Source organism: Synchiropus splendidus, chromosome 8 (genome assembly GCF_027744825.2).
Source record: "Synchiropus splendidus isolate RoL2022-P1 chromosome 8, RoL_Sspl_1.0, whole genome shotgun sequence".
NCBI lineage: Eukaryota > Metazoa > Chordata > Actinopteri > Syngnathiformes > Callionymidae > Synchiropus > Synchiropus splendidus.
The window spans coordinates 1,326,104-1,350,153 of NC_071341.1; positions in this window are offsets into that span (position 1 = coordinate 1,326,104).

The following is a 24,050-nucleotide window of genomic DNA, read 5'->3' on the forward strand; positions in this document are numbered from 1 at the left end:
TAACTTTTCAGGGAAGCTACAGAACATGAAATGTTCGCCTCCCACTATAGCAGAAAGGGTTTTTCTAGTAGTTGCACATCAAATCTAAGCTGTCTGAAGTGTTTTTCCAAAGTTATCAACATTTTTATGTTTGGCGTTCCGGAACCCACCTTATCTCAGGCTGAAAACGCATTTTTTGCATTGTGCCATAACTTTGAAGGAAAGCTTCAGAACATGAACGTTTCACCTCCCACTATAGCAGAAAGGGTCTTTCGAGTAGTTGCACATCAAATATAAGCTGTCTGATGTGTTTTTCCAAAGTTATCAACATTTTTATTTTTGGCGTTCCGGAAAACATCTTATCTCAGGCTGAAAACGCGTTTTCTGCATTGTGCCATAACTTTGAAGGAAAGCTTCAGAACTCGAAAGTTTCACCTACCACTATAGCAGAAATTGTCTTTCTAGTAGTTGCACATCAAATCTAAGCTGTCTGAAGTGGTTTTCCAAAGTTATCAACATTTTTAAGTTTGGCGTTCCGGAACCCAACTTTTTTCAGGCTGAAAACGCGTTTTCTGCATTGTGCCATAACTTTGCAGGGAAGCTTCAGAACATCGAATTTTCACCTCCCACTATAGCAGAAAGGGTCTTTCTAGTAGTTGCACATCAAATCTAAGCTGTCTGAAATGTTTTCCGAAAGTTATCAACATGTTTATGTTTTGCGTTCCGGAATCGACCTTATCTCAGGATGAAAAATCGTTTTCTGCATTGTCCCATAACTTTGCTGGGAAACTTCAGAACATGAAATGTTCACGTCCAACTATAGCAGAAAGGGTCTTTCTCGTAGTTGCACATCAAATCTAAGCTGTCTGAAGTGTTTTTCCAAAGTTATCAACATTTTAATGTTTGGCGTTCCGGAATCGACCTTATCTCAGCCTGAAAACGCGTCTCACGCATTGTGCCATAACTTCTCAGGGAAGCTTCAGAACATGAAATGTTCACCTCCCACTATAGCAGAAAGGGTTTTTCTAGTAATGGCTCATCAAATCTAAGCTCTCTGAAGTGTTTTTCCAAAGTTATCAAGATTTTTATGTTTTGCGTTCCGAAACCCACCTTATCTCAGGCTGAAAAAGAGTTTTTGTGCATTGTGCCATAACATCACTGGGACGCATCAGAACATGAAATTTTCACCTCCCACTATAGCAGAAAGGGTCTTTCTCGTAGTTGCACTTCAAATCTAAGCTGTCTGAAGTGTTTTTTGAAAGTTTTCAACATTTTTATGTTTGGCGTTCTGGAACCCACCTTATCTGAGGCTGAAAACGCATTTTACACATTGTGCCATAACTTTGCAGGTAAGCTTCAGAACATCGAATTTTCACCACCCACTACAGCAGAAAGGGTCTTTCTAGTAATGGCTCATCAAATCTAAGCTGTCTGAAGTGTTTTTCCAAACTTATCAACATTTTTATGTTTGGCGTTCTGGAACCCACCTTATCTGAAGCTGAAAACGCATTTTCTGCATTGTGCCATAACTTTGCAGGCAAGCTACAGAACATGAAATATTCACATGCGACTATAGCAGAAAGGGTCTTTCTAGTAGTTGCACATCAAATCTAATCTGTCTGAAGTGTTTTTGCAAAGTTATCAACATTTTTATGTTTGGCGTACCGGAATCGACCTTATCTCAGGCTGAAAACGCGTTTTCTGCATTGTGCCATAACTTTGCAGGGAAGCTTCAGAACATGAAATTTTCAACTCCCACTATAGCAGAAATGGTCTTTCTAGTAGTTGCAAGTCAAATCTAAGCTGTCTGACGTGTTTTTCCAAAGTTAACAACATTTTTATGTTTGGCGTTCCGGAATCGACCTTATCTCAGGCTGAAAACGCGTTTTACGCATTGTGCCATAACTTTGGTGGGAAGCTTCAGATCATCGAATATTCACCTCCCACAATGGCAGAAATGGTCTTTCTAGTAGTTGCACATCAAATCTAAGCTGTCTGACGTGTTTTTCCAGAATTATGAACATGTTTATGTTTGGTGTTCCGGAATCAACCTTATCTGAGGCTGAAAACGCGATTTACGCATTGTGCCATAACTTTGCAGGAAAGCTTCAGAACATGAAATTTTCAACTCCCACTAAAGCAGAAAGGCTCTTTCTAGTAGTTGCACATCAAATCTAAGCTGTCTGAAGTGTTTTTCCAGAATTATGAACATGTTTATGTTTGGCGTTCCGGAATCGACCTTATCTCAGACTGAAAACGCATTTTACGCATTACGCCATAACTTTGGAGGGAAGCTTCAGAACATCGAATTTTCAATACCCACTATATCAGAAACGGTCTTTCTAGTAGTTGCACATCAAATCTAAGCAGTCTGAAGTGTTTTTCCAAAGTTATCAACATTTTTATGTTTGGCGTACCGGAATCGACCTTATCTCAGGCTGAAAACGCGTTTTCTGCATTGTGCCATAACTTTGCAGGGAAGCTTCAGAACATGAAATTTTAAACTTGCGCTATAGCAGAAAAGGTCTTTCTAGTAGTTGTACATCAAATTTATGCTGTCGGAAGTGTTTTTCCAAAGTTATCCACATTTTAATGTTTGGCGTTCTGGAATCGACCTTATCTCAGGCTGAAAACGCGTTTTACGCATTGTGCCTCAAATTTGCATAAAGCTTCAGAACATGAAATTTTCACCTCCCACTATAGCAGAAAGGGTCTTTCTAGTAGTTGCAAATAAAATCTAAGCTGTCTGAAATGTTTTTCCAAAGTTATCAACATTTTTTTGTTTGGCGTTCTGGAACCCACCTTATCTAAGTCTGAAAATGTGTTTTCTACATTGTGCCATAACTTTGAAGGAAAGCTTCAGAACATGAAAGTTTGACCTCCCACTATAGCAGTAAGGGTCTTTCCAGTAGTTACACATCAAATCTAAGCTCTCTGAAGTGTTTTTCCAAAGTTATCAACATTTTTATGTTTGGCGTTCCGAAACCCACATTATCTCAGGCTGTAAACGCGTTTTCTGCTTTGTGCCATAACTTTGATGGGAATCTTCAGAACATGAAATTTTCACCTCCCACTATAGCAGAAAGGGTCTTTCTAGTAGTTGCACATCAAATCTAAGCTGTCTGAAATGTTTTTTCCAAAGTTATCAACATTTTTGTTTTTGACGTTTCGGAACCCACCTTATCTCAGGCTGAAAACGCGTTTTCTGCATTGTGCCATAACTTTTCAGGGAAGCTACAGAACATGAAATGTTCGCCTCCCACTATAGCAGAAAGGGTTTTTCTAGTAGTTGCACATCAAATCTAAGCTGTCTGAAGTGTTTTTCCAATGTTATCAACATTTTTATGTTTGGCGTTCCGGAACCCACCTTATCTCAGGCTGAAAACGCATTTTCTGCATTGTGCCATAACTTTGAAGGAAAGCTTCAGAACATGAACGTTTCACCTCCCACTATAGCAGAAAGGGTCTTTCGAGTAGTTGCACATCAAATATAAGCTGTCTGATGTGTTTTTCCAAAGTTATCAACATTTTTATTTTTGGCGTTCCGGAAAACATCTTATCTCAGGCTGAAAACGCGTTTTCTGCATTGTGCCATAACTTTGAAGGAAAGCTTCAGAACTCGAAAGTTTCACCTACCACTATAGCAGAAATTGTCTTTCTAGTAGTTGCACATCAAATCTAAGCTGTCTGAAGTGGTTTTCCAAAGTTATCAACATTTTTAAGTTTGGCGTTCCGGAACCCAACTTTTTTCAGGCTGAAAACGCGTTTTCTGCATTGTGCCATAACTTTGCAGGGAAGCTTCAGAACATCGAATTTTCACCTCCCACTATAGCAGAAAGGGTCTTTCTAGTAGTTGCACATCAAATCTAAGCTGTCTGAAATGTTTTCCGAAAGTTATCAACATGTTTATGTTTTGCGTTCCGGAATCGACCTTATCTCAGGATGAAAAATCGTTTTCTGCATTGTCCCATAACTTTGCAGGGAAACTTCAGAACATGAAATGTTCACGTCCAACTATAGCAGAAAGGGTCTTTCTAGTAGTTGCACATCAAATCTAAGCTGTCTGAAGTGTTTTTCCAAAGTTATCAACATTTTAATGTTTGGCTTTCCGGAATCGACCTTATCTCAGCCTGAAAACGCGTCTCACGCATTGTGCCATAACTTCTCAGGGAAGCTTCAGAACATGAAATGTTCACCTCCCACTATAGCAGAAAGGGTTTTTCTAGTAATGGCTCATCAAATCTAAGCTCTCTGAAGTGTTTTTCCAAAGTTATCAACATTTTTATGTTTTGCGTTCCGAAACCCACCTTATCTCAGGCTGAAAAAGAGTTTTTGTGCATTGTGCCATAACATCACTGGGACGCATCAGAACATGAAATTTTCACCTCCCACTATAGCAGAAAGGGTCTTTCTCGTAGTTGCACTTCAAATCTAAGCTGTCTGAAGTGTTTTTTGAAAGTTTTCAACATTTTTATGTTTGGCGTTCTGGAACCCACCTTATCTGAGGCTGAAAACGCATTTTACACATTGTGCCATAACTTTGCAGGGAAGCTTCAGAACATCGAATTTTCACCACCCACTACAGCAGAAAGGGTCTTTCTAGTAATGGCGCATCAAATCTAAGCTGTCTGAAGTGTTTTTCCAAACTTATCAACATTTTTATGTTTGGCGTTCTGGAACCCACCTTATCTGAAGCTGAAAACGCATTTTCTGCATTGTGCCATAACTTTGCAGGCAAGCTACAGAACATGAAATATTCACATGCGACTATAGCAGAAAGGGTCTTTCTAGTAGTTGCACATCAAATCTAATCTGTCTGAAGTGTTTTTCCAAAGTTATCAACATTTTTATGTTTGGCGTACCGGAATCGACCTTATCTCAGGCTGAAAACGCGTTTTCTGCATTGTGCCATAACTTTGCAGGGAAGCTTCAGAACATGAAATTTTCAACTCCCACTATAGCAGAAATGGTCTTTCTAGTAGTTGCAAGTCAAATCTAAGCTGTCTGACGTGTTTTTCCAAAGTTAACAACATTTTTATGTTTGGCGTTCCGGAATCGACCTTATCTCAGGCTGAAAACGCGTTTTACGCATTGTGCCATAACTTTGGTGGGAAGCTTCAGATCATCGAATATTCACCTACCACAATGGCAGAAATGGTCTTTCTAGTAGTTGCACATCAAATCTAAGCTGTCTGACGTGTTTTTCCAGAATTATGAACATGTTTATGTTTGGTGTTCCGGAATCAACCTTATCTGAGGCTGAAAACGCGATTTACGCATTGTGCCATAACTTTGCAGGAAAGCTTCAGAACATGAAATTTTCAACTCCCACTAAAGCAGAAAGGCTCTTTCTAGTAGTTGCACATCAAATCTAAGCTGTCTGAAGTGTTTTTCCAGAATTATGAACATGTTTATGTTTGGCGTTCCGGAATCGACCTTATCTCAGACTGAAAACGCATTTTACGCATTACGCCATAACTTTGGAGGGAAGCTTCAGAACATCGAATTTTCAATACCCACTATATCAGAAACGGTCTTTCTAGTAGTTGCACATCAAATCTAAGCAGTCTGAAGTGTTTTTCCAAAGTTATCAACATTTTTATGTTTGGCGTACCGGAATCGACCTTATCTCAGGCTGAAAACGCGTTTTCTGCATTGTGCCATAACTTTGCAGGGAAGCTTCAGAACATGAAATTTTAAACTTGCGCTATAGCAGAAAAGGTCTTTCTAGTAGTTGTACATCAAATTTATGCTGTCGGAAGTGTTTTTCCAAAGTTATCCACATTTTAATGTTTGGCGTTCTGGAATCAACCTTATCTCAGGCTGAAAACGCGTTTTACGCATTGTGCCTCAAATTTGCATAAAGCTTCAGAACATGAAATTTTCACCTCCCACTATAGCAGAAAGGGTCTTTCTAGTAGTTGCAAATAAAATCTAAGCTGTCTGAAATGTTTTTCCAAAGTTATCAACATTTTTTTGTTTGGCGTTCTGGAACCCACCTTATCTAAGTCTGAAAATGTGTTTTCTGCATTGTGCCGTAACTTTGCAGGGAAGCCTCAGAACATGAAATTTTCACCACCCGCAATAGCAGTAAGGGTCTTTCTAGTAGTTGCACATCGAATGTAAGCTGTCTGAAGTGTCTTTTCAAAGTTATCAACATTCTTATGTTTGGCGTTCCGGAATCTACCTTATCTCAGGCTGAAAACGCGTTTTGCGCATGGTACCATAACTTTGCAAGGAAGCTTCAGAACATGAATTTTTCACCTCCCACAATGGCAGAAAGGGTCTTTATAGTAGTTGCACATCACATCTAAGCTGTCTGAAGTGTTTTTCCAAAGTTATCTACATTTTTATGTTTGGCGTTCCGGAAACGACCTTATCTCAGGCTGAAAACGCTTTTTACGCATGGTGCCATGACTTTGCAGGGAAGCTTCAGAACATTAATTTTTCACCTCCCACAATGGCAGAAAGGGTCTTTCTAGTAGTTGCACATCAAATCTAAGCAGTCTGAATTGTTTTTCCAAAGTTATCAACATTTTTATGTTTGGCGTACCGGAATCGACCTTATCTCAGGCTGAAAATGCGTTTTCTGCATTGTGCTATAACTTTGCAGGGAAGCTTCAGAACATGAAATTTTAAACTTGCGCTATAGCAGAAAAGGTCTTTTTAGTAGTTGTACATCAAATTTATGCTGTCGGAAGTGTTTTTCCAAAGTTATCCACATTTTAATGTTTGGCGTTCTGGAATCGACCTTATCTCAGGCTGAAAACGCGTTTTACGCATTGTGCCTCAAATTTGCATAAAGCTTCAGAACATGAAATTTTCACCTCCCACTATAGCAGAAAGGGTCTTTCTAGTAGTTGCAAATAAAATCTAAGCTGTCAGAAATGTTTTTCCAAAGTTATCAACATTTTTTTGTTTGGCGTTCTGGAACCCACCTTATCTAAGTCTGAAAATGTGTTTTCTGCATTGTGCCGTAAATTTGCAGGGAAGCCTCAGAACATGAAATTTTCACCTCCCGCAATAGCAGTAAGGGTCTTTCTAGTAGTTGCACATCGAATGTAAGCTGTCTGAAGTGTCTTTTCAAAGTTATCAACATTCTTATGTTTGGCGTTACGGAATCGACCTTATCTCAGGCTGAAATCGCGTTTTGCACATGGTGCCATAACTTTGCAAGGAAGCTTCAGAACATGAATTTTTCACCTCCCACAATGGCAGAAAGGGTCTTTATAGTAGTTGCACATCACATCTAAGCTGTCTGAAGTGTTTTTCCAAAGTTATCTACATTTTTATGTTTGGCGTTCCGGAAACGACCTTATCTCAGGCTGAAAACGCTTTTTACGCATGGTGCCATAACTTTGCAGGGAAGCTTCAGAACATTAATTTTTCACCTCCCACAATGGCAGAAAGGGTCTTTCTAGTAGTTGCACATCAAATCTAAGCTGTCTGAAGTGTTTTTCCAAAATTATCAACAGTTTTATGTTTGGCATACCGGAATCGACCTTATCTCAGGCTGTAAACGCGTTTTACGCATGGTGCCATAACTTTGCCGTGAACCTTCAGAACATGAAATTTTCACCTCCCACAATGGCAGAAAGGGTCTTTCTAGTAGTTGCACGTGAAATCTAAGCTGTCTGAAGTGTTTTTCCAAAGTTGTCAACATTTTCATGTTTGCCGTTCCGGAATCGACCTTATCTCAGGCTGAAAACGCGTTTTACGCATTGTGCCATAACTTAGCATAAAGCTTTAGAACATGAAATTTTCACCTCCCACTATAGCAGAAAGGGTCTTTCTAGTAGTTGCAGATCAAATCTAAGATGTCTGAAATGTTTCTCCAAAGTTTTCAAAATTTTTATGTTCGGCGTTCCGGAATCGACCTTATCTCAAGCTGAAAACGTGTTTTCTGCATTGTGCCATAACTTTGCAGGGAAGCTTTAGAACATGAAATTTTCACCTCCCACTAGAGCAGAAAGGGTATTTCTAGTAGTTGCACATCAAATCTAAGCTGTCTGTAGAGTTTTTCCTGAGTTATCAACATTTTTATGTTTGGCGTTCTGAAATCAACCTCATCTCAGGCTGAAAACGCGTTTTACGCATTGTGCCATAACTTCGCAGGGAAGCTTCAGAACATGATATTTTCACCTCCCACTATAGCAAAAGGGTCTTTCTCGTAGTTGCACATCAAATCTAAGCTGTCTGAAGTGTTTTTCCAAAGTTTTCAAGATTTTTATGTTTGGTGTTCCTGAATCGACCTTATCTCAGGCCGAAAACGCGTTTTCTGCATTGTGCCATAACTTTGCAGGGAAGTTTCAGAAAATGAAATGTTCGCCTCCCACTATAGCAGAAAGGGTCTTTCTAGTAGTTGCACGTCAAATCTAAGCTGTTTGAAGTGTTTTTCCAAAGTTATCACCATTTTTGTGTTTGGCGTTGCAGAAACAACCTTGTCTCAGGCTGAAAACGCGTTTTAAGCAATTTGCCATAACTTTGCAGGAAAGCCTCAGAACATGAAATGTTCACCTCCGACTTCAGCTGAAAGGGTCTTTCTCGTAGTTGCAGATCAAATCTGAGCTGTCTGTAGAGTTTTTCATGAGTTATCAACATTTTTATGTTTGGCGTTCTGAAATCAACCTCATCTCAGGCTGAAAACGCGTTTTACGCATTGTGCCATAACTTTGCAGGGAAGCTACAGAACATGATATTTTCAACTCCCACTATAGCAGAAAGGGTTTTTCTCGTAGTTGCACATTAAATCTGAGCTGTTTGAAGTGTTCTTCCAAAGTTCTCAACATTTTTATGTTTGGTGTTCTGAAATCAACCTCATCTCAGGCTGAAAACGCGTTTTACGCATTGTGCCATAACTTTGCAGGGAAGCTTCAGAACATGATATTTTCACCTCCCACTATAGCAGAAAGGGTCTTTCTCGTAGTTGCACATCAAATCTGAGCTGTTTGAAGTGTTTTTCCGAAAGTTATCAACATTTTTATGTTTGGCGTTCTGGAATCGACCTTATCTCAGGCGGAAAACGCGTTTCCTGCATTGTGGCATAGCTTTGCAGGGAAGCTTCAGAACATGAAATTTTCATTTCCCACTGTACCAGAAAGGGTCTTTCTAGTAGTTGCTCATCAAATCTTAGCTGTCTGAAGTGTTTTTCTACAGTTATCAACATTTTTATGTTTGGCGTTCCGGAACCCACCTTATCTCAGGCTGAAAACGCGTTTCCTGCATTGTGGCATAACTTTGCAGGGAAGCTTCAGAACATGAAATTTTCACCTCCCACTACAGCAGAAAGGGTCTTTCTAATAATTTCACATGAAATCTAAGCTGTCTGAAGTGTTTTTCCAAAGTTTTCAAAATTTTTTTGTTTGGCCTTCGGGAACCCACCTTATCTCAGGCTGAAAACGCGTTTTACGCATTGTGCCATAACTTTGCATAAAGCTTTAGAACATGAAATTTTCACCTCCCACAATGGCAGAAAGGGTCTTTCTAGTAGTTGCACATCAAATCTAAGCTGTCTGAAGTGTTTTTCCAAAATTATCAACAGTTTTATGTTTGGCATTCCGGAATCGACCTTATCTCAGGCTGTAAACGCGTTTTACGCATGGTGCCATAACTTTGCCGTGAAGCTTCAGAACATGAAATTTTCACCTCCCACAATGGCAGAAAGGGTCTTTCTAGTAGTTGCACGTGAAATCTAAGCTGTCTGAAGTGTTTTTCCAAAGTTGTCAACATTTTCATGTTTGGCGTTCCGGAATCGACCTTATCTCAGTCTGAAAACGCGTTTTACGCATTGTGCCATAACTTAGCATAAAGCTTCAGAACATGAAATTTTCACCTCCCACTATAGCAGAAAGGGTCTTTCTAGTAGTTGCAGATCAAATCTAAGATGTCTGAAATGTTTTTCCAAAGTTTTCAAAATTTTTATGTTCGGCGTTCCGGAATCGACCTTATCTCAGGCTGAAAACGTGTTTTCTGCATTATGCCATAACTTTGCAGGAAAGCTTTAGAACATGAAATTTTCACCTCCCACTAGAGCAGAAAGGGTATATCTAGTAGTTGCACATCAATTCTAAGCTGTCTGTAGAGTTTTTCCTGAGTTATCAACATTTTTATGTTTCGCGTTCTGAAATCAACCTTATCTCAGGCTGAAAACGCGTTTTACGCATTGTGCCATAACTTTGCAGGGAAGCTTTAGAACATGAAATTTTCACCTCCCACTAGAGCAGAAAGGGTCTTTCTCGTAGTTGCACATCAAATCTAAGCTGTCTGAAGTGTTTTTCGAAAGTTTTCAACATTTTTTTTGTTTGGTGTTCCTGAATTGACCTTATCTCAGGCCGAAAACGCGTTTTCTGCATTGTGCCATAACTTTGCAGGGAATCTTCAGAACATGAAATTTTCACCTCCCACTATAGCAGAAATGGTCTTTCTAGTAGTTGCACATCAAATCTAAGCGGTCTGATGTGTTGTTCCAAAGTTATCAACATTTTTATGTTTGGCGTTCCAGAACTCTCCTTATCTGACGCTTAAAACGTGTTTTCTGCATTGTGCCATAACTTTGCAGGGAAGCTTTAGAACATGAAATATTCACTTGCCGCTATAGTAGAAAGGGTCTTTCTAGTAGTTGCACATCAAATCTAAGCTGTCTGTAGAGTTTTTCCTGAGTTATCAACATTTTTATGTTTGGCGTTCCGGAATCGACCTTATCTCAGGCAGAAAACGTGTTTTCTGCATTGTGCCATAACTTTGCAGGGAAGCTTTAGAACATGAAATTTTCACCTCCCACTAGAGCAGAAAGGGTATTTCTAGTAGTTGCTCAACAAATCTAAGCTGTCTGAAGTGTTTTTCGAAAGTTATCAACATTTTTATGTTTGGCGTTCCGGAATCGACCTTATCTCAGGATGAAAACGCGTTTTCTGCATTGTGCCAAAACTTTTCAGGGAAGCTTCAGAATATGAAATTTTCACGTCCCACTATAGCAGAAAGGGTATTTCTAGTAGTTGCACATCAAATCTAAGCTGTCTGTAGAGTTTTTCCTGAGTTATCACCGTTTTTATGTTTGGCGTTCCAGAAACAACCTTGTCTCAGGCTGAAAACGCGTTTTAAGCAATTTGCCATAACTTTGCAGGAAAGCCTCAGAACATGAAATTTTCACCTCCCACTATAGCAGAAAGGGTCTTTCTAGTAGTTGCACATCAAATCTAAGCTGTCTGAAGTGTATTTCCAAAGTTATCGACATTTTTATGTTTGGCGTTCTGGTATCCACCTTATCTCAGGCTGAAAACGCGTTTTCTGCATTGTGCCATAACTTTGCAATGAAGCTTTAGAACATGAAATTTTCACCTCCAACTATAGCAGAAAGGGTCTTCCTAGTAGTTGCACATCAAATCTAAGCTGTCTGAAGTGTTTTACCAAAGTTATCAACATTTTTATGTTTGGGGTTCTGGAACCCACCTTATCTCAGGCTGAAAACGCGTTTTCTGCATTGTGCCATAACTTTGCAGGGAGACTTCAGAACATGAAATTTTCTCCTCCCACTATATCAGAAAGGGTATTTCTAGTAGTTGCACATCAAATCTAAGTTGTCTGAAGTGTTTTTCCAAAGTTATCAACATTCTTATGTTTGGCGTTCCGGAATCAACCTTATCTCAAGCTGAAAACGCGTATTACGCAATTTGCCATAACTTTGCAGGAAAGCCTCAGAACATGATATTTTCACCTCCCACTATAGCAGGAAGGGTCTTTCTCGTAGTTGCACATCAAATCTAAGCTGTCTGATGTGTTTTTCGAACGTTTTCAACATTTTTATGTTTGGTGTTCCTGAATCGACCTTATCTCAGGCCGAAAACGCGTTTTCTGCATTGTGCCATAACTTTGCAGGGAAGCTTCAGAACATGAAATTTTCACCTCCCACTATAGCAGAAAGGGTCGCGCAGGAAGGTTCGGGAGATGGCGGCCTGGGAGCCGCACAGGAGGGTTCGGGAGACGGCGGCTTGGGAGCCGCACAGGAGGGTTCGGGAGACGGCGGCTTGGGAGCCGCGTAGGGGCCCTCGGGAGGAGACGGCCTGGGAACCGCGTAGAGGCCCTCGGGAGGAGACGGCCTGGGAGCCGTGCAGGAAGGTTCGGGAGGCGACGGCTTGGGAACCGCGCCGGAGTTTTTGGGAGGCAGCCGCCTGACCAGGGGAGGCGCCGGCTTGAGAGCCGCGCCGGAGAACATGGGAGGCGCCGGCTTGAGAGCCGCGCCGGAGAACACGGGAGGCGCCGGCTTGAGAGCCGCGCCGGAGAACACGGGAGGCGCCGGCTTGAGAGCCGCGCCGGAGAACACGGGAGGCGCCGGCTTGAGAGCCGCGCCGGAGACCACGGGAGGCACCGGCTTGAGAGCTGCGCCGGAGACCACGGGAGGCGGCGGCTGGAGAGCCGCCGGCTGGAGAGCAGCGCCGGAGACCATGGGAGGCGCCGGCTTGAGAGCAGCGCCGGAGACCACGGGAGGCGCCGGCTTGAGAGCAGCGCCGGAGACCACGGGAGGCGCCGGCTTGAGAGCTGCGCCGGAGTCCACGGGAGGCGGCGGCTTGAGAGCTGCGCCGGTGTCCACGGGAGGCGAAGACGGGGAAACACAAGAGTCACGAAGAAAAAAAAAAATCACGGGCGGGAACCGACAGAATTGGGAGCCGTGCAGGAAGGTTCGGGAGGCGACGGCTTGGGAACCGCGCCGGAGTTTTTGGGAGGCAGCGGCCTGACCAGGGGAGGCGCCGGCTTGAGAGCCGCGCCGGAGAACATGGGAGGCGCCGGCTTGAGAGCCGCGCCGGAGAACACGGGAGGCGCCGGCTTGAGAGCCGCGCCGGAGAACACGGGAGGCGCCGGCTTGAGAGCCGCGCCGGAGAACACGGGAGGCGCCGGCTTGAGAGCTGCGCCGGAGACCACGGGAGGCACCGGCTTGAGAGCTGCGCCGGAGACCACGGGAGGCGGCGGCTGGAGAGCCGCCGGCTGGAGAGCCGCCGGCTGGAGAGCAGCGCCGGAGACCATGGGAGGCGCCGGCTTGAGAACAGCGCCGGAGACCACGGGAGGCGCCGGCTTGAGAGCAGCGCCGGAGACCACGGGAGGCGCCGGCTTGAGAGCTGCGCCGGAGTCCACGGGAGGCGGCGGCTTGAGAGCTGCGCCGGTGTCCACGGGAGGCGAAGATGGGGAAACACAAGAGTCACGAGGAAAAAAAAAAATCACGGGCGGGAACCGACAGAATTGGCTCCGACGGAAGAGCAGAAGAAGCAAGCGGAACACCGGACAGAGCAGAGCGGGAGGAATGCCGTGCAACCGCCTCAGACATGGAGTCCAACATCTCAGAAATAGACAGAGTCATCCTCTCAATATGACTCAACCTGGTGGCCTGAGTGTCTAGTTGCTCCTGCCAGCCTTTCACCACTGCTGGGTCCATAATTAGGGCCAGATCGTTTCTGTCACGATACGAAGGGACGAGGGAGCTAAAGCCACGTATAGGAGACGTGGTGTAGGACCCAAGTGCAAATGGTTGTAGGCACAGGATGCAGGAGGGAATTATAAATAATATTTAATAATTAAACAAACTAACATAGAACAGAAAGCGTCACCGAACCGAGAAGAAACAGAGCAAACGCAGAGTGTAAAAACAGTAATGAAACTAACAGAAGTGCACAAAAATTAGTAAAAAGTCAAAACAGAAAGCGTCACCGAACCGGGAGTTAAATGAACTTAAATCACAAATGAAACCGAGAATAAACTACAAAAGAAAACCAAGAAACACGCGGCAAACAGAACAGAACAGAAAACGCGTTTTCTGCATTGTGCCATAACTTTGCAGGGAAGCTTCAGAACATGAAATTTTCACCTCCCATTAGAGCAGAAAGGGTATTTCTAGTAGTTGCACAACAAATCTAAGCTGTCTGAAGTGTTTTTCGGAAGTTATCAACATTTTTATGTTTGGCGTTCCGGAATCGACCTTATCTCAGGATGAAAAATCGTTTTCTGCATTGTCCCATAACTTTGCTGGGAAGCTTCAGAACATGAAATTCTGACCTAACAATATAGCAGAAAGGGTCTTTTTAGTAGTTGCGCATCAAATCTAAGCTGTCTGAAGTGTATTTGCAAAGTTATCAACATTTTTATGTTTGGCGTTGTGGAACCCACCTTTTCTCAGGCTGAAAACGCGTTTTCTGCATTGTGCCATAACTTTGCAGGGAAGCTTTAGAACATGAAATTTTCACCTCCCACTATAGCAGAAAGGGTCTTTCTCGTACTTGCACATCAAATCTAAGCTGTCTGAAGTGTTTTTCCAAAGTTATCAACATTTTTATGTTTGGCGTTCCGGAACCCACCTTATCTCAGGCTGTAAACGCGTTTTCTGCATTGCGCCATAACTTTGGAGGGAAGCGTCAGAACATGAAATTTTCACCTGCCACTATTGCAGAAAGGGTCCTTCTAGTAGTTGCACATCAAATCTAACCTGTCTGAAGTGTTTTTCCAAAGTTATCAACATTCTTATGTTTGGCGTTCCGGAAACAACCTTATCTCAGGCTGTAAACGCGTTTTCTGCATTGCGCCATAACTTTGGAGGGAAGCGTCAGAACATGAAATTTTAACCTGCCACTATTGCAGAAAGGGTCCTTCTAGTAGTTGCACATCAAATCTAACCTGTCTGAAGTGTTTTTCCAAAGTTATCAACATTCTTATGTTTGGCGTTCCGGAAACAACCTTATCTCAGGCTGAAAACGCGTTTTCTGCATGGTGTCATCACTTTGCAGGAAAGTTGCAGAATATGAAATTTTCACCTCCCACTATAGCAGAGAGGGTCTTTCTAGTAGTTGCACAACAAATCTAAGCTGTCTGAAGTGCTTTTCGAAAGTTATCAACATTTTTTTGTTTGGCGTTCCGGATCGCACCTTATTGAAAACGCATTTTCTGCATTGTGCCATAACTTTGCAGGGAAACTTCAGAACATGAAATTTTCACCTCCCACTATAGCAGAAATGGTCTTTCTAGTAGTTGCACATCAAATCTAAGCGGTCTGATGTGTTGTTCCAAAGTTATCAACATTTTTATGTTTGGCGTTCCGGAACTCACATTATCTCACGCTTAAAACGTGTTTTCTGCATTGTGCCATAACTTTGCAGGGAAGCTTTAGAACATGAAATATTCACTTGCCGCTATAGTAGAAAGGGTCTTTCTAGTAGTTGCACATCAAATCTAAGCTGTCTGTAGAGTTTTTCCTGAGTTATCAACATTTTTATGTTTGGCGTTCCGGAATCGACCTTATCTCAGGATGAAAACGCGTTTTCTGCATTGTGCATAAACTTTTCAGGGAAGCTTCAGAATATGAAATTTTCACGTCCCACTATAGCAGAAAGGGTATTTCTAGTAGTTGCACATCAAATCTAAGCTGTCTGTAGAGTTTTTCCTGAGTTATCACCATTTTTATGTTTGGCGTTCCAGAAACAACCTTATCTCAGGCTGAAAACGCGTTTTCTGCATGGTGTCATCAGTTTGCAGGAAAGCTGCAGAATATGAAATTTTCACCTCCCACTATAGCAGAAAGGGTCTTTCTAGTAGTTGCACAACAAATCTAAGCTGTCTGATGTGCTTTTCGAAAGTTATTAACATTTTTTTGTTTGGCGTTCAGGATCGCACCTTATTGAAAACGCATTTTCTGCATTGTGCCATAACTTTGCAGGGAAACTTCAGAACATGAAATTTTCACCTCCCACTATAGCAGAAATGGTCTTTCTAGTAGTTGCACATCAAATCTAAGCGGTCTGATGTGTTGTTCCAAAGTTATCAACATTTTTATGTTTGGCGTTCCGGAACTCTCCTTATCTCACGCTTAAAACGTGTTTTCTGCATTGTGCCATAACTTTGCAGGGAAGCTTTAGAACATGAAATATTCACTTGCCGCTATAGTAGAAAGGGTCTTTCTAGTAGTTGCACATCAAATCTAAGCTGTCTGTAGAGTTTTTCCTGAGTTATCAACATTTTTATGTTTGGCGTTCCGGAATCGACCTTATCTCAGGCAGAAAACGTGTTTTCTGCATTGTGCCATAACTTTGCAGGGAAGCTTTAGAACATGAAATTTTCACCTCCCACTAGAGCAGAAAGGGTATTTCTAGTAGTTGCACAACAAATCTAAGCTGTCTGAAGTGTTTTTCGGAAGTTATCAACATTTTTATGTTTGGCGTTCCGGAATCGACCTTATCTCAGGATGAAAAATCGTTTTCTGCATTGTCCCATAACTTTGCTGGGAAGCTTCAGAACATGAAATTCTGACCTAACAATATAGCAGAAAGGGTCTTTTTAGTAGTTGCGCATCAAATCTAAGCTGTCTGAAGTGTATTTGCAAAGTTATCAACATTTTTATGTTTGGCGTTGTGGAACCCACCTTTTCTCAGGCTGAAAACGCGTTTTCTGCATTGTGCCATAACTTTGCAGGGAAGCTTTAGAACATGAAATTTTCACGTCCCACTAGAGCAGAAAGGGTATTTCTAGTAGTTGCACATCAAATCTAAGCTGTCTGAAGTGTTTTTCGAAAGTTATCAACATTTTTATGTTTGGCGTTCCGGAATCGACCTTATCACTGGATGAAAAATTATTTTCTGCATTGTCCCACAACTTTGCAGGGAAGCTTCAGAACATGAAATTTTCACCTCCCACTATAGCAGAAAGGGTCTTTCTCGTACTTGCACATCAAATCTAAGCTGTCTGAAGTGTTTTTCCAAAGTTATCAACATTTTTATGTTTGGCGTTCCGGAACCCACCTTATCTCAGGCTGTAAACGCGTTTTCTGCATTGCGCCATAACTTTGGAGGGAAGCTTCAGAACATGAAATTTTAACCTGCCACTATTGCAGAAAGGGTCCTTCTAGTAGTTGCACATCAAATCTAACCTGTCTGAAGTGTTTTTCCAAAGTTATCAACATTCTTATGTTTGGCGTTCCGGAAACAACCTTATCTCAGGCTGAAAACGCGTTTTCTGCATGGTGTCATCACTTTGCAGGAAAGTTGCAGAATATGAAATTTTCACCTCCCACTATAGCAGAAAGGGTCTTTCTAGTAGTTGCACAACAAATCTAAGCTGTCTGAAGTGCTTTTCGAAAGTTATCAACATTTTTTTGTTTGGCGTTCCGGATCGCACCTTATTGAAAACGCATTTTCTGCATTGTGCCATAACTTTGCAGGGAAACTTCAGAACATGAAATTTTCACCTCCCACTATAGCAGAAATGGTCTTTCTAGTAGTTGCACATCAAATCTAAGCGGTCTGATGTGTTGTTCCAAAGTTATCAACATTTTTATGTTTGGCGTTCCGGAACTCACATTATCTCACGCTTAAAACGTGTTTTCTGCATTGTGCCATAACTTTGCAGGGAAGCTTTAGAACATGAAATATTCACTTGCCGCTATAGTAGAAAGGGTCTTTCTAGTAGTTGCACATCAAATCTAAGCTGTCTGTAGAGTTTTTCCTGAGTTATCACCATTTTTATGTTTGGCGTTCCAGAAACAACCTTATCTCAGGCTGAAAACGCGTTTTCTGCATGGTATCATCACTTTGCAGGAAAGCTGCAGAATATGAAATTTTCACCTCCCACTATAGCAGAAAGGGTCTTTCTAGTAGTTGCACAACAAATCTAAGCTGTCTGATGTGCTTTTCGAAAGTTATCAACATTTTTTTGTTTGGCGTTCAGGATCGCACCTTATTGAAAACGCATTTTCTGCATTGTGCCATAACTTTGCAGGGAAACTTCAGAACATGAAATTTTCACCTCCCACTATAGCAGAAATGGTCTTTCTAGTAGTTGCACATCAAATCTAAGCGGTCTGATGTGTTGTTCCAAAGTTATCAACATTTTTATGTTTGGCGTTCCGGAACTCTCCTTATCTCACGCTTAAAACGTGTTTTCTGCATTGTGCCATAACTTTGCAGGGAAGCTTTAGAACATGAAATATTCACTTGCCGCTATAGTAGAAAGGGTCTTTCTAGTAGTTGCACATCAAATCTAAGCTGTCTGTAAAGTTTTTCCTGAGTTATCAACATTTTTATGTTTGGCGTTCCGGAATCGACCTTATCTCAGGCAGAAAACGTGTTTTCTGCATTGTGCCATAACTTTGCAGGGAAGCTTTAGAACATGAAATTTTCACCTCCCACTAGAGCAGAAAGGGTATTTCTAGTAGTTGCACAACAAATCTAAGCTGTCTGAAGTGTTTTTCGAAAGTTATCAACATTTTTATGTTTGGCGTTCCGGAATCGACCTTATCTCAGGATGAAAACGCGTTTTCTGCATTGTGCCAAAACTTTTCAGGGAAGCTTCAGAATATGAAATTTTCACGTCCCACTATAGCAGAAAGGGTATTTCTAGTAGTTGCACATCAAATCTAAGCTGTCTGAAGTGTTTTTCCAAAGTTATCAACATTTTTATGTTTGGCGTTCTGGAACCCACCTTATCTCAGGCTGAAAACGCGTTTTCTGCATTGTGCCATAACTTTGCAGGGAGACTTCAGAACATGAAATTTTCTCCTCCCACTATATCAGAAGGGGTATTTCTAGTAGTTGCGCATCAAATCTAAGTTGTCTGAAGTGTTTTTCCAAAGTTATCAACATTCTTATGTTTGGCGTTCCGGAATCAACCTTATCTCAAGCTGAAAATGCGTTTTACGCAATTTGCCATAACTTTGCAGGAAAGCCGCAGAACATGATATTTTCACCTCCCACTATAGCAGAAAGGGTCTTTCTCGTAGTTGCACATCAAATCTAAGCTGCCTGATGTGTTTTTCGAAAGTTTTCAACATTTTTATGTTTGGTGTTCCTGAATCGACCTTATCTCAGGCCGAAAACGCGTTTTCTGCATTGTGCCATAACTTTGCAGGGAAGCTTCAGAACATGAAAGTTTCACCTCCCACTATAGCAGAAAGGGTCTTTCCAGTAGTTGCACATCAAATCTTAGCTGTCTGATGAGTTGTTCCAAAGTTATCAACATTTTTATGTTTGGCGTTCCGGAACTCACCTTATCTCACGCTTAAAACGCGTTTTCTGCATTGTGCCATAACTTTGCAGGGAAGCTTTAGAACATGAAATTTTCACCTCCCACTTCAGCAGAAAGGGTATTTCTAGTAGTTGCACATCAAATCTAAGCTGTCCGTAGAGTTTTTCCTGAGTTATCAACATTTTTATCTTTGGCGTTCCTGAATCGACCTTATCTCAGGCTGAAAACGCGTTTTCTGCATTGTGCCATAACTTTGCAGGGAAGCTTCAGAACATGAAAATTTCACCTCCCACTAGAGCAGAAAGGGTATTTCTAGTAGTTGCACAACAAATCTAAGCTGTCTGAAGTGTTTTTCGAAAGTTATCAACATTTTTATGTTTGGCGTTCCGGAATCGACGTTATCTCAGGATGAAAAATCGTTTTCAGCATTGTCCCATAACTTTGCAGGGAAGCTTCAGAACATGAAATTCTGACCTAACAATATAGCAGAAAGGGTCTTTCTCGTAGTTGCGCATCAAATCTAAGCTGTCTGAAGTGTACTTCCAAAGTTATCAACATTTTTATGTTTGGCGTTGTGGAACCCACCTTTTCTCAGGCTGAAAACGCGTTTTCTGCATTGTGCCATAACTTTGCAGGGAAGCTTTAAAACATGAAATTTTCACGTCCCTCTAGAGCAGAAAGGGTATTTCTAGTAGTTGCACATCAAATCTAAGCTGTCTGAAGTGTTTTTCGAAGGCTTTCAACATTTTTATGTTTGGCGTTCCGGAACCCACCTTATCTCAGGCTGTAAACGCGTTTTCTGCAATGTGCCATAACTTTGCAGGGAAGCTTCAGAACATGAAATTTTCAACTTCCACTATAGCAGAAAGGCTCTTTCCAGCAGTTGCACATCAAATCTAAGCTGTCTGAAGTGTTTTTCCAAAGTTATCAACATTTTTATGTTTGGCGTTCCGTAACCCACCTTATCTCAGGCTGTAAACGCGTTTTCTGCATTGTGCCATAACTTTGGAGGGAAGCTTCAGAACATGAAATTTTCACCTCCCACTATAGCAGAAAGGGTCTTTCTCGTAGTTGCACATCAAATCTAAGCTGTCTGAAGTGTTTTTCGAAAGTTTTCAACATTTTTATGTTTGGTGTTCCTGAATCGACCTTATCTCATGCTGAAAAAGCGTTTTCTGCATTGTGCCGTAACTTTGCAGGAAAGCTGCAGAATATGAAATTTTCACCTCCCACTATAGCAGAAAGGGTCTTTCTAGTAGTTGCACATCAAATCTAAGCTGTTTGAAGTGTTTTTCCAAAGTTATCAACATTTTTATGTTTGGTGTTCCGGAATCAACCATATCTCAGGCTGAACACGAGTTTTCTGCATTGTGCCATAACTTTGCAGGGAAGCTTCAGAACATGAAAATTTCACCTCCCACTATAGCAGAAAGGGTCTTTCTAGTAGGTGCACTTCAAATCGAAGCTGTCTGAAGTGTTTTTCCAAAGTTAGCAACACTTTTATGTTTGCCGTTCCGGAATCGACCATATCTCAGGCTGAAAACACGATTTACGCATTCTGCCATAACTTTGCAGGGAAGCTTCAGAACATGAAATTTTCATTTCCCACTATAGCAGAATGCGTCTTTCTAGTAGTTGCACATCAAATCTTAGCTGTCTGATGTGTTTTTCTAAAGTTCTCAACATTTTTAAGTTTGCCGTTCTGAAATCAACCTCATCTCAGGCTGAAAACGCGTTTTACGCATTGTGCCATAACTTTGCAGGGAAGCTTCAGAACATGAAATTTTAACTTCCCACTATAGCAGAAAGGGTCTTTCTAGTAGTTGCACATCAAATCTAAGCTGTCGAAATTGTTTTTCCAAAGTTATCAACATTTTTATGTTTGGCGTTCTGGAACCCACCTTATCTCAGGCTAAAAACGCGTTTTCTGGATAGTGCCATAACTTTGCAGGGAGACTTCAGAACATGAAATTTTCATATCCCACTATAGCAGAAAGGGTCTTTCTAGTAGTTGCAGATCAAATCTAAGCTGTCTGAAATGTTTTTCCAAAGTTATCAACATTTTTATGTTTGGCGTTCCGGAATAGACCATATCTCAGCCTGAAAACGCGTTTTCTGCATTGTGTCATAACTTTTCAGGGAGGCTTCAGAACATGAAATATTCGCCTCCCACTATAGCAGATAGGGTATTTCTAGTAGTTGCACATCAAATCTAAGCTGTCTGAAGTGTTTTTCCAAAGTTATCAACATTTTTATGTTTGGTGTTCCGGAATCAACCATATCTCAGGCTGAACACGAGTTTTCTGCATTGTGCCATAACTTTGCAGGGAAGCTTCAGAACATGAAAATTTCACCTCCCACTATAGCAGAAAGGGTCTTTCTAGTAGGTGCACTTCAAATCGAAGCTGTCTGAAGTGTTTTTCCAAAGTTAGCAACACTTTTATGTTTGCCGTTCCGGAATCGACCATATCTCAGGCTGAAAACACGATTTACGCATTCTGCCATAACTTTGCAGGGAAGCTTCAGAACATGAAATTTTCATTTCCCACTATAGCAGAATGCGTCTTTCTAGTAGTTGCACATCAAATCTTAGCTGTCTGATGTGTTTTTCTAAAGTTCTCAACATTTTTAAGTTTGCCGTTCTGAAATCAACCTCATCTCAGGCTGAAAACGCGTTTTACGCATTGTGCCATAACTTTGCAGGGAAGCTTCAGAACATGAAATTTTAACTTCCCACTATAGCAGAAAGGGTCTTTCTAGTAGTTGCACATCAAATCTAAGCTGTCGAAATTGTTTTTCCAAAGTTATCAACATTTTTATGTTTGGCGTTCTGGAACCCACCTTATCTCAGGCTAAAAACGCGTTTTCTGGATAGTGCCATAACTTTTCAGGGAGGCTTCAGAACATGAAATATTCGCCTCCCACTATAGCGGATAGGGTATTTCTAGTAGTTGCACATCAAATCTAAGCTTTCTGAAGTGTTTTTCCAAAGTTATCAACATTTTTATGTTTGGCGTTCTGGAACCCACCTTATCTCAGGCTGAAAACGCGTTTTACGCATTGTGCCATAACTTTGCAGGGAAGCTTCAGAACATGAAATTTTCACCTCCCACTATAGCAGAAAGGGTCTTTCTAGTAGTTGCACGTCAAATCTAAGCTGTCTGAAGTGTTTTTCCAAAGTTATCAACATTTTTATGTTTGGCATTCCAGAATCGACCTTATCTCTGGCTGAAAACGCGTTTTCTGCATTGTGATATAACTTTGGCGGGAAGCTTCAGAACATGAAATTTTCTCATCCCACTATAGCAGAAAGGGTCTTTCTAGTAATTGCACATCAAATCTAAGCTGTCTGAAGTTTTTTGCCAAAGTTATCAACATTTTTATGTTTGGCGTTCCGGAACCCACCTTACCTCAGGCTGTAACCGCGTTTTCTGCATTGTGCCATAACTTTGGAGGGAAGCTTCAGAACATGAAATTTTAACCTGCCACTATAGCAGAAAGGGTCCTTCTAGTAGTTGCACATCAAATCTAACCTGTCTGAAGTGTTTTTCCAAAGTTATCAACATCCTTATGTTTGGCGTTCCGGAATCAACCTTATCTCAGGCTGAAAACGGGTTTTCTGCATTGTGCCATCACTTTGCAGGGAAGCTTCAGAACATTAAATTTTCAATTCCCACTACAGCAGAAAGGGTCTTTCTAGTAGTTGCACGTCAAATATAAGCTGTCTGAAGTATTTTTCCGAAGTTATCAACATTTTTATGTTTGGCGTTCTGGAACCCACCTTACCTCAGGCTGTAACCGCGTTTTCTGCATTGTGCCATAACTTTGGAGGGAAGCTTCAGAACATGAAATTTTAACCTGCCACTATAGCAGAAAGGGTCCTTCTAGTAGTTGCACATCAAATCTAACCTGTCTGAAGTGTTTTTCCAAAGTTATCAACATCCTTATGTTTGGCGTTCCGGAATCAACCTTATCTCAGGCTGAAAACGGGTTTTCTGCATTGTGCCATCACTTTGCAGGGAAGCTTCAGAACATTAAATTTTCAATTCCCACGACAGCAGAAAGGGTCTTTCTAGTAGTTGCACGTCAAATATAAGCTGTCTGAAGTATTTTTCCGAAGTTATCAACATTTTTATGTTTGGCGTTCTGGAACCCACCTTATCTCAGGCTGAAAACGCGTTTTCTGCATTGTGCCATAACTTTGCAGGGAAGTTTCAGAGCATGAAATTTTAACCTGCCACTAGAGCAGAAAAGGTCATTCTAGTAGTTGCACATCAAATCTAAGCTGTCTTGAAGTGTTTTTCTACAGTTATCATCATTTTTATGTTTGGCGTTCCGGAACCCACCTTATCTCAGCCTGAAAACGCGTTTTACATATTTTGCCATAACTTTGCAGGGAAGCTTCAGAACATGAAATTTTAACATCCCACTATAGCAGAAAGGGTCTTTCTAGTAGTTGCACATCACATCTAAGCTGTCTGAAGTGTTTTTCGAAAGTTATCAACACTTTTATGTTTGGCGTTCCGAAACCCACCTTATCTCAGGCTGTAAACGCGTTTTACGCATTGTGCCATAACTTTCCATAAAGCTTCAGAACATGAAATTTTCACCTCCCACCATAGCAGAAAGGGTCTTTCTAGTAGTTGCACTTCAAATCTAAGCTGTCTGAAGTGTTTTTCGAAAGTTATCAACATTTTTATGTTTGGCGTTCCGGAACCCACCTTATCTCAGGCTGAAAACGCGTTTTACGCATTGTGCCATAACTTTGCATAAAGCTTCAGAACATGAAATTTTCACCTCCCACTATAGCAGAAAGCGTCTGTCTTGTAGTTGCACATCAAATCTCAGCTGTCTGAAGTGTCTTTCCAAAGTTATCAACATTTTTATGTTTGGCGTTCCGGAATCGACCTCATCTCAGGCTGAAAATGCGTTTTACGCATTGTGCCATAACTTTGCAGGGAAGCTTCAGAAGATGAAATTTTCACCGCCCACTATAGCAAAAAGGGTCTTTCTAGTACTTGCACATCAAATCTAAGCTGTCTGAAGTATATTTCAAAAGTTATCATATTTTTTATGTTTGG